Source organism: Sarcophilus harrisii, chromosome 4 (assembly GCF_902635505.1).
Source record: "Sarcophilus harrisii chromosome 4, mSarHar1.11, whole genome shotgun sequence".
Taxonomy (NCBI): Eukaryota; Metazoa; Chordata; class Mammalia; order Dasyuromorphia; family Dasyuridae; genus Sarcophilus; species Sarcophilus harrisii.
Genome location: NC_045429.1, coordinates 240,312,248 through 240,321,925, shown reverse-complemented (window position 1 = coordinate 240,321,925; position 9,678 = coordinate 240,312,248). Strand labels below are relative to the sequence as shown.

Sequence of the window (9,678 nt, the reverse complement as noted above, 5' to 3'; positions counted from 1 at the left end):
GGAAGAAAACAAAAATGACAAGGAGAGCTGCATATCTTCCAATGAGAATCCCTACTACAGAAGCAACAGTGGAAATAACACCTTGAGTCAAGTAAACTATTGAATATAATTGAGACTATAAATGTTGTAGGTCACTTCTTTTAACCCTTAAATTTAACAGAGTTACATTTAGTGAACATAACTAGAAGGGGATGTTGATGATGACAAGTCGGTATTCTGTAATTACAGTTAACAATAAAGTCTGTTCTATTACCATTTGATGCATTGAAGTAATTTGCTGGGTTTTGTGTAGAAGTCATGTGTTCCAGTGCCCTGAAATTTCACTGAAGAATGAATACCCTTATGTTTTGGTAACTGAGAAGTTAGCTTGGGGCACTGCTGAATTTCTTTCTCCTTGGCAAATGGAAACTATGGAATAATAATAATAAAAAAAAAAGAAAGTAAAAAGAAAATACAAAAGGATCTGATAAATTCAATATTAAAAAATTAGAAAATGAAGAAGCATAACAAAAAGGATTAGAAAAGAATGAGGCTCCTTAAGGGGGAAAAACTCCCAAACATACAAACCTATTGTTAATGTACTGAATAATGTTCATTTTAAATGGGTTATACTGTACATCTGGTGTATTCAAAGAATAGAACCAACTTTGAAAAAAACATCAAATATAGTTCACTCCTCTGGTGGCACAAAAACAGTTAACCTTGTCCTACACAGAACATAAATGTTGAAAGGTTTTCATTTCTAAAATAGCTTTTTTAGTACAGAAGGGATTCCCACATGCACACAGCTAAACTGGGCATTAGAAAGGCAGCAAGCTGTTTGCCAAGATTCAGAGTTCTGTCAGAAGCCCCTATTATTTTCAGATGTTAGGTCAGGGACTGTAGTTTCAGGGGACAGTTAAAGGAAAGACTGATCCTTTTAAATTTTACTTAGGATACATAAAGTGCTGCTGGTTAGGAAGAAGAGACTTTCTATTTTAGGTCACTTTCAAATTCAATGAGAAGAATTTTTGAAAAGACCAAAACTTGGCAGAGAGAGAGAGAGAGAGAGAGAGAGAGAGAGAGAGAGAGAGAGAGAGAGAGAGAGAGAGAGAGAGAGAGAGAGAGAAAGAAAGAGAGAGAGAGAGTATGTGGGTGTGTGTCTGTCTGTGTCTGTGTATATGGAAAAGCTTGATCAGGCATCATTTTGAAACAAGCATTATTAAGAAACTGAATCAAATGGGAATACTTTCTTAATAAAAAATGGAAACTACATCATGTAATTGAGGTTTAGGGAAGATGCCAGATAAGGGATAGTAGAATTTTGAAAGCAAAGAATATAGTTCTCCATTTTGATTGTGGATTGAAAGGAATATTTTAAATTGGTAAAATTATTAATATAAACATGCTTGGATGTTTCAAGTGACTGTTAAAATACTTTGGAAAATGTGAAGTTTTAAAAATGTTTATTTTTATGAAAACAAATTAGAAGTAAAAGTTTAATTTCTTGAGTTTTTTTCATTTTATTTTTAAGTGATACCAATTAAATATGTATCCATTGTAGGAAGCTTTAAAGAAATTACAGCCAGAATGCCCACTTCAAAATAATAGTTTTTGGTGAATATAGAAATACAACTTAACAGGAAACAAATGCTAAAATACGGATTCTAAAGTAGGTTTTTTGTTGGTGTTATTGTTGTCAATGTAATAAACACCAAAGTCAATGAATTTATGAATCACATCTTTCAAAATGGTCATTTGAGCAGGGTGACTCACTTGGTACTGTGGTTGGTTGAATCTTCTTTGCGGCAATCAAAAATTAATGGTAAAAATCATGTAAGAAGAGAATATTTTATGAGATATAAAAGCATGGTATATAAGGAGATTTGTATCACTGTAGATAAGAATCTAGATAATAAATGAATCTGAAATTATTTTTAATACTTATATGAACCTGAAAGGCATATTAAAAAAAATCTATCAGTCCATTCTTTTACCAGCACTTCTAATATTTATTACTTTTATCAGTGAATGGCATGTCAAGAGACATCAAATATCTGTGCTGCCAAGTTATAGTTTAAATTTTTTGATAAAAATATCTTACTTTGGCTACACATTTCATTTAGACCCAGTCCATGATAATAGAAATAGCTTATTTTTTTCGTTCTTGGTTACAATTTTGATCTTCTAAGACTTTTGATTATTATAATCAATAAGTGAGATTTCTAATTTGTATAAAATCACATTTCTAATCAATGACAACTATGACAAAAAAAATTAAACAAGATATTCATTCTCCAATGTCCAGATTGCCTTTCTATCTCCTACAAACTTTTCTTTCTCTAGTGTTTTTGTTTAAATACAAAGAGATCTGGAGAAACTGAACATATTTAGATGTTGAGTAGCTCCAAAGTTCAAAACTAAGAATAAGTGGCAACATGAACACCTGGGTAAAAGTATTTCACTTTAAAAATAGTTCATGTGGCCTTGAAATAGTGAACTTTACCCAATATACTCTATACATTAGCATTATTTTTAAAGCATTACTTAAGCTCCCCCCCCCCTTTTTCAAATATAAAAGAAAACCAGAAATGTGGGGATGATGTTCTTATTGATCATTTGTAAAGAGCCCATGCTCCACCTGTGGGTTCTTGCTAAATACAATACTTTCTATTTACTGATTCAAAACCAAAATTCTGATACTTTTTCAAACCTGAAAAATCAAATTGTCCAATTTATAATCCATGAAACAGCTTTGCAAAACATGCCACATCACATCCTTTTTCTGGAATAAATTTTCAGACCTAGAAGATCTTATTGTGATTAGAAAAGACCTGTCCAAATCTTGTTGGTGTCCCCTCTTGCAGTGTTTTCAGTTCTTGCTGAGTGGGAGGGTCACACTGTGTTAGACTAATAAGGACAGAGATGCATCCCCTTTCCCACTCATAGGGAGACTCACTCAACTCTTCAGCAGTTACAGCAGCCTTGTACGGACCTCTACTGTGCTTCTGAGGGACTTAAACAAAAACTGAAGGTAAGCTGTTCAAATTTGTAACTGGTTCTGCTTTCCCTGGCACACACACATACATTCTGTGCATGTAATCTGTCCATGTCAATGGTCATTCATGTTTATCTGTTTCTCAGTGTTTTAACTGTGCTCAGTAAGTCACTGACATACTACATCATGGACAAGTATATAGAACATACTCAAATGAGACTACATAGACACAGATATGCCTTTCATATAGATTCCACACAAATTTAAGCATACAACACTGCCATGTCTGTTTGGTGTGCTACATATGGGGCAGTATATCTGTAATGCAGGTTTGTCCATTTTACAGCTTGGCTATAGGTGTGTCTGAATATAGGCATGTATGCAGTTAAGTATGTGCTGCTGTATATAGGTACTAATAATGCATTAAATCTCATAAAGAATCTCCTAGTGATTCCTATGCGTAGTGACAATGTCCTTGCCAGAAGAGTATAAATCCAGAATAGGTAATGCTGTTAGATTGAATTGTAGTTATTCTGGTGGCCTAGTTCCGGTAATTTAATTTAAGATGTGTTAATATGTTAGAAATTGAGAAAATAGGTATAAATTGATGAAATGGAAGGTTCCTGGTCTTCAGTTCCTGCTTAGGTTGGCACTACCTACCGGGACATTCTGGGATCTGCTCCTATGTCATGGCCTAGGTGACACTACGGGAAGTAGGAGAGAGGAGGAGGGGAGCAGATCTAGCTGCAGCGGCCCGGGCACTGGTTCTTTCTGCAGGAGTGCCCTCGATCCCCCGCTTCTTAATTACCATGCAGCACGCTGCTGCTACTCTCCAGGCTAGCGGCTGTCTCCCGAATCCTCCAGTAGCATCCGTGGCTGCCGCTCCAAAGTCCAGGTCACCAGCTCTAGAACGTTGCTGGCCGCAGTCGCCGCTGCACTAAAGCCTTCCACGGTCTCAGTCTGGGCCGGCGCTGCTGCACAAACACCCGCCGCTGTTCGTGTGGTCTCAGGAGCCGCGGGAGGCTTGTCGCCGCCCTCTGCGCGCAGTCTCCAGGCTCGGGCGCAGCCCAGCTAGGGCGCTGCAGGGTCCCACAGAAGTTTCTTGGCCTGGAGCCAAGCGCACTAGCCCCAAGTGGGGCGGCGAGGAAGCCGGTTAGCAGCCAGGAGAGCGCGCCAGCGCCTGAACCAGAGACCTAGCGAGACCCGGGAGGGCGGAAGCAGGGGAGGAGGTGCATAGTGAGGAGCTGGGAATAAGCCAGGTTAGGTCCGAAAAGAAGAAACAGATGATGATAAAAACGAGTAACTAGTGTGAGCGGGAAGCATGTAGCTAGCTAACACTGCCCAGTGAAGCTGGAACTAGTTTAGGAAACAAACTGGGGGAGAGAGGAAGTGGGCGGAATAGGATACCAGAAACCTGTATACTGTGGGCGCCTAATACATGTTAGTCATATTGAATAGTATTGGAGAGACTGAGTGGGACTCGGTATCAGATTGTGAAACAACAATTTGAAAGTAAACTCCAGAAATATCAGAAAGTAAGAGTTTGAGGTTTGGGGTTGGGCAAACAACTGAAATTGTTCCCATCCCTTTCTTTCCCAACTCTCACCATACCTCTTTGCCCATAATAATGCTGACATTACCTACCTCATAGAGTTACTGTGGGGAAAAGTGCTTTGAAAATCTGAAAGCCCTGTGTAAATATGAATAATAATTTATTATCCTCAGCTTAGGAAGGGGAAGAGGAATTGGGAAGGAAAAGGAGATGAAAATAAGAAGGGTTCCCAGAAGCATTATGCACCAGCCCAGAAGTGGTGGTATGGGTAAGAGGCGCTCGGTTAATGTCACAAAAAGAAACAGGGAGCTAGAGCTGTGTGGAAATTTAGAGAGGCCGTGAGTTCAAATGCTAGCAACTCAGAATTTTTGGGCTTCAGTTTCCCATTTTGTAACATGAGAGGACTGGACTAAATGACCTCTGACATCATTCTGCGTTCTAAATCTGTGATTTTATGACTGACTACTGCTGTAATTTTTAATTAAAATAAGATTTGTTCTCTTTCTTGGTGAGTTCAGTTCAAGTGCCAGCTTCTAAAGTTAGGATTTTTAACTTGGTGTCCCTGGAAACTTGGCAGGGAAGGAGGGGGAGTCTATGAATTTGGATGGGGAAAATTACATTTTTATTTCAATACAACTGATTTCCTTTGTAATCCTATGTTTTATGCATTTAAACATATTATCATCAGAGAAGTTTCATAGATTTAACCAGATTGTCAAATGGGTCAATGACATTAAAAAAAAAACCAAAATTTTAAGAACTCAATACCCAATGGAAACCTATATTGATCTCTCCCCACCTCAACTTTTTAGTAATCTTTCCAGCCCATTTCACTTTATTTAATTTTATGTAAGCATATTGTCTCCCCCAGTGAAATGGAAGCTCCTTGAGAGCAGTGGCTATTTAGTTTAGTTTTTTTTTTTTCTTATTCTTATTATTTGTATCATCACTACCATAGTTCTTGATACATAGTAGCCACTTAATAAGTGTTTATTGGACTGAAGTGAATTGTTGGTTCTTTACACAATAGCATTTTGTTAAATGGAGCCTGTGGAGGCAAGGCAATTATTGTAATAAGAGTAAATAGTACATGTCAAATTTGACTGTACTATTGTAATCTTGGGAAAGACATAATTCCTTGAGTCTCAATTTCTCATCAGTAAAAATACAACAACAATAAAATGTCAAACTAGATGGATTCTGGGGTTACCTTCTTGTTCTGGGGCAATGGTCCTATGTGTTTAGGGGTCCACTTTTAGAGTAGTTTATCTAGAGATAGGATTTTCTCAGTTTGTAGACTATAGGGAATTTACCTGTGAAGATATTTCTATTAGGACTGTAAATATGATATGAATGTGGTCCTTAAAAGTATCTCAATAAAAACATCTCTGACAAGGGGAAAGTTTGTTAATGTAAATAGCCTTCCAAGTAGGAGAAGAGAAAGGTGATCTGGAAGTAGGAAATTAATTCCCTAGGAGAGAAGGAAGATGAACACTAAAGTGGAGATTTCCCTACACAAAGTAGGTCTAGTACTACTGCTAAAAGCTTTGAGGAATTTAAATATGTGATTTCGACTCCTCCTCCCCCACCAAGAGGCAGCGAGATCACAGAGATTAGTTAGTTCATCTTGAATCTCAACATGAAAATGCCATTCAGATAGCAAAAAGAAAGATGAGGAGAGATTAAATTTTTTTATCCTTATTGTGACTTTCTGTATCTGAATCACTGTCTCCTACAGGTATCATGATAAGTTAACCATCTAACACAAGTAGATACTTATTCTTAAAATTTCCTAGGAAGAGAATTTAACATGTACCATATTATTTTTTCTTTATTAAAGCTTTTTATTTTTCAAAACATATGCTTGAAGAATTCTTCAACATTAGCCCTTGCAAAACCTTGTGTTCCAATTCCATCCCCCTTCTCCCATCCTCTTCCCTAGATGGCAAGTAGTCCAATATATGTTAAATATGGATTACCATATTATTTCATTTTAAAATCATCTTTTTGATGATCAAACTTTTCCTCATTCATACATAAATTTCTTTTACTATGATTTTTAAAAATCACCTTCTTGCTGTTCCTTGAAGTATAGCAATCCATCTTCCATCTCTATGCCTTTTCCGTAGACACAGTTCTTTACTTTGTCTTTTTAGAATCCTCCACTTCCTTTAAGAATCAATGCACTGCCTTCTATTTAAAACCTTTCCTTATTCCTCCAATATTATTAAATAAAACAAATGATGAAAATGAATGAATGGAGTGGAAAGGCTTCAATAGGGGAAGTGACACTTGACAAAATATTACAGTCAGAGAATAGGATGGTTTGCCCAAATAGAGCAGGGAGGGCATTCCAGGCAAAGGGAATGGCATGTGTCAAGGCTTAGAGTCAGGGGTGAGCAAGTCATGTGCCTGGCTGAAACAGAAAATCCAAGTTGGAGTGTAACAGGAGATGAGAGTAGTTAGATAGTGAGATGGATGGGGGAGGGGAGAGAGACAGAGGAAGAGACAAAGGTAGAGAATCTTCAAACAAAATCAATTTGGATAATATGGGAAGTATAACTGTAGATTTTGGAGCAGAGTAATAGGGTTATAGGATTCTTCTTGCTATTCATATGATGGATTGGAGTGATAGACAAATAAGTGGTAAACATTGTTTAAGTTATTAAAGCACAGATGGGACAAGGTATTGGTACTTATGAAGTAAGGTCTGAAAAACAGTAATGAGGTGTGTTTCTATGAACTAGAGGCCTTGAATCTTCACTATAAAACACATGCTTTTATTTATTACAAAGTTATATTTGTGTAGGACTTTACAAAGTGCTGTTATTATTAACTCATTGAAATAAAATAAAAGCACAAATCTATTTCCAGAAAGCTTTTAAAGAATTAAGTTAATGATGGAAATTTTAGTCACTTGCAGTAGTGTCAGAGGTAGGGAATGGTTCATAAAATCATAGATCCTGAACTGGAAAAGACCTTAGCGATCATGGAGTCCAAGCCCCACGTTTAAGAAGGAAGAAAAAAGGAGGGCCTTAGAGGTAAAGTGACTTGCTTAGTCACACAATAAGTAAGATGATAACAATGATGATAATATGAAGAATTTATATTGTATCTATGCTAAGTAAGCCCTCTAGAATTATTATCTCATTTGATCTTCAGACAACAACTTTGGGAGTAGGTAGGTGCTGCTATTAATCCCATTTTACAGTTGAGAAAACTGAGGCAAACAATGAAGTGACTTGACTTAGCCAAGATCACATAACTTAGAAGTATAATAGGATGGAAAGAATGTTAGTCTTGACACTAACTTTTGTCAAATGACAAAAGTTCAAATTCTGCTGAATAGGCAAATGCCTGGGGCTCTGATCTGTCATCTGCAAAATGAAGGAGTTAAACCAGATGATCTTTAAGTCTTTGATTCTGCTTCAAAATTTCCCAGGATGTGCTAGTCAATGTAGTTTTTTGAAATGCCACTATATAAAAAGAAAACATCATGTGTCTGACTCTTGTTTGAGAAAGCATGGTGTAATGGATAGAGACCTAGACCTGGAAATAGGAAGACTATTTGAATCCTGTCTCCTGTATTTCCTAGCCATGTGATCATGAGCAAGTTACTTAATTTCTTTTTAGTTGCTGTATCTGTAAAATGAAAGAGTTGGTTTTGCTCTCTTGGGGCTCTTTTAGTATGAAATCTATGATCTTATGAGTCAGATTTAAACTCAGGTTTTCCTACTGTCCAGTTAAGTGCTCTATTCATTATATCATACTGACGGTCAAAAATGATAAAGCTGATTGGTCAGTCAAGCCTTCTGGTAACTGTTTTTTTTCATGGAGTGAATCATTTCATTCATATTCCCTAAAATTAAATTACAGAATTCATGCAGTGTCTTGAAGTAGAAAAATGAATACACAAAGTTATAATTATTGGGGATTTTTCTTTTCTTTCATTTTGATTATTTTAGGAAAGAAAAAGCTTACTTTATTTGTTAATTCTTTCTACAATCCTTCTCAATTTATTCCCATCTCACCCCTATATCAAATCACAAAATTCCTAGAGAACTCATTCCCTTAATTTAAAGCACTGTAGGTACCATTTTACATATAGCCTGATTTTACTTATGAGGAAGATGCACCTTTGAAAGTTTAAGTAACTTGATAAAGATAATATTGCTGGGTAAGTGGTATACCTCTAGAATGAATTTAAGACCAGTGATCTTTTTTTTTCCATACTGTATATATTAGTGAGCTAACTCATTTAAAGGGATTATTTTATGTGCCCAACTCTTTACCATATTTTCTGATCTAACAGTAAACAGGGTCCTAAAGAAATGAAAACCCAAAGAGAGACTTGTTGATGGAAGGAATAAGTGGTAAAAGATTGACACCTTGCAGATGTCTTCTTTTGTCTTTGAATTATTCCTGTATTTCTAATTGCTAGAAAGTCGGCATTTTGTCTTATAGCCCTGAGCCCCCAAATAGGAAGAAAAGAGAAATCAAATAGAGAGGTATAGGTGTTGCCATTTTCACAGTTCTGTCAAAGACTGCTCTAGTAGTTGATAAAAGAGGGGAAAAAAAGGTAACTATACTTCTACAAAAGTTGTTGATTATATCAGTGTTTGGATACTAAAGGAAATGGTAACTGGTGGTTTTTTCTAATGATTTTTTAAAGCCTCCAGTTCTTCCATAATACTCTTCTTTTATATTTGGCAATTGAGACTTTTCCTCTAGTTTTCTCAATTCAATTTAATTGTCTAATTCAGGCATTGGCAATCTGCCCTCAGGCCTGCCACCTGTCTGTTTTTGTACAGCTCTAGACCTAAGATTTTTTTTTTTACATTTGTAAATAAAGTTTTATTGTATTTTAAAATGTAAAAACCATTTTTTACTCATTGACCATGCCAAAAAAAAAAAAAAAAAAACAGATGGTAGATGTTATTCACCTGCCCCTGGTCAAAGTTACTCTGCAATTCAGAATCTCAGAGAATTGACTACACCTTTAAGGTAGTGCTCAAGGTCATGACTAATTCAAGGTCATCCAACCAGTTAGAGTGAGAAGCTGCCTTGGGACCAAAGAATTCCTAGTTCTGAGACTGTTCTCTAATACCTTGAGTCTCATTGTTCATATATCTGATACTAATCTGTAAAC

At 36.3% G+C, this 9,678-nt stretch overlaps 1 protein-coding gene across 1 annotated transcript in view; it reads left to right on the top strand.

The window, feature by feature from the left end:
* The first annotated feature begins 2,808 nt into the window (after positions 1-2,808).
* Positions 2,809-9,678, top strand: part of LOC116423604 (collagen alpha-1(XIX) chain-like) — a 147,546-nt gene continuing 140,676 nt past the window's right edge. Inside the window, exon 1 of the mRNA XM_031968611.1 lies at positions 2,809-3,013. The gene's annotated coding sequence lies outside the window, so the exon portion shown is untranslated. The remainder of the gene's footprint in view (positions 3,014-9,678) is intronic.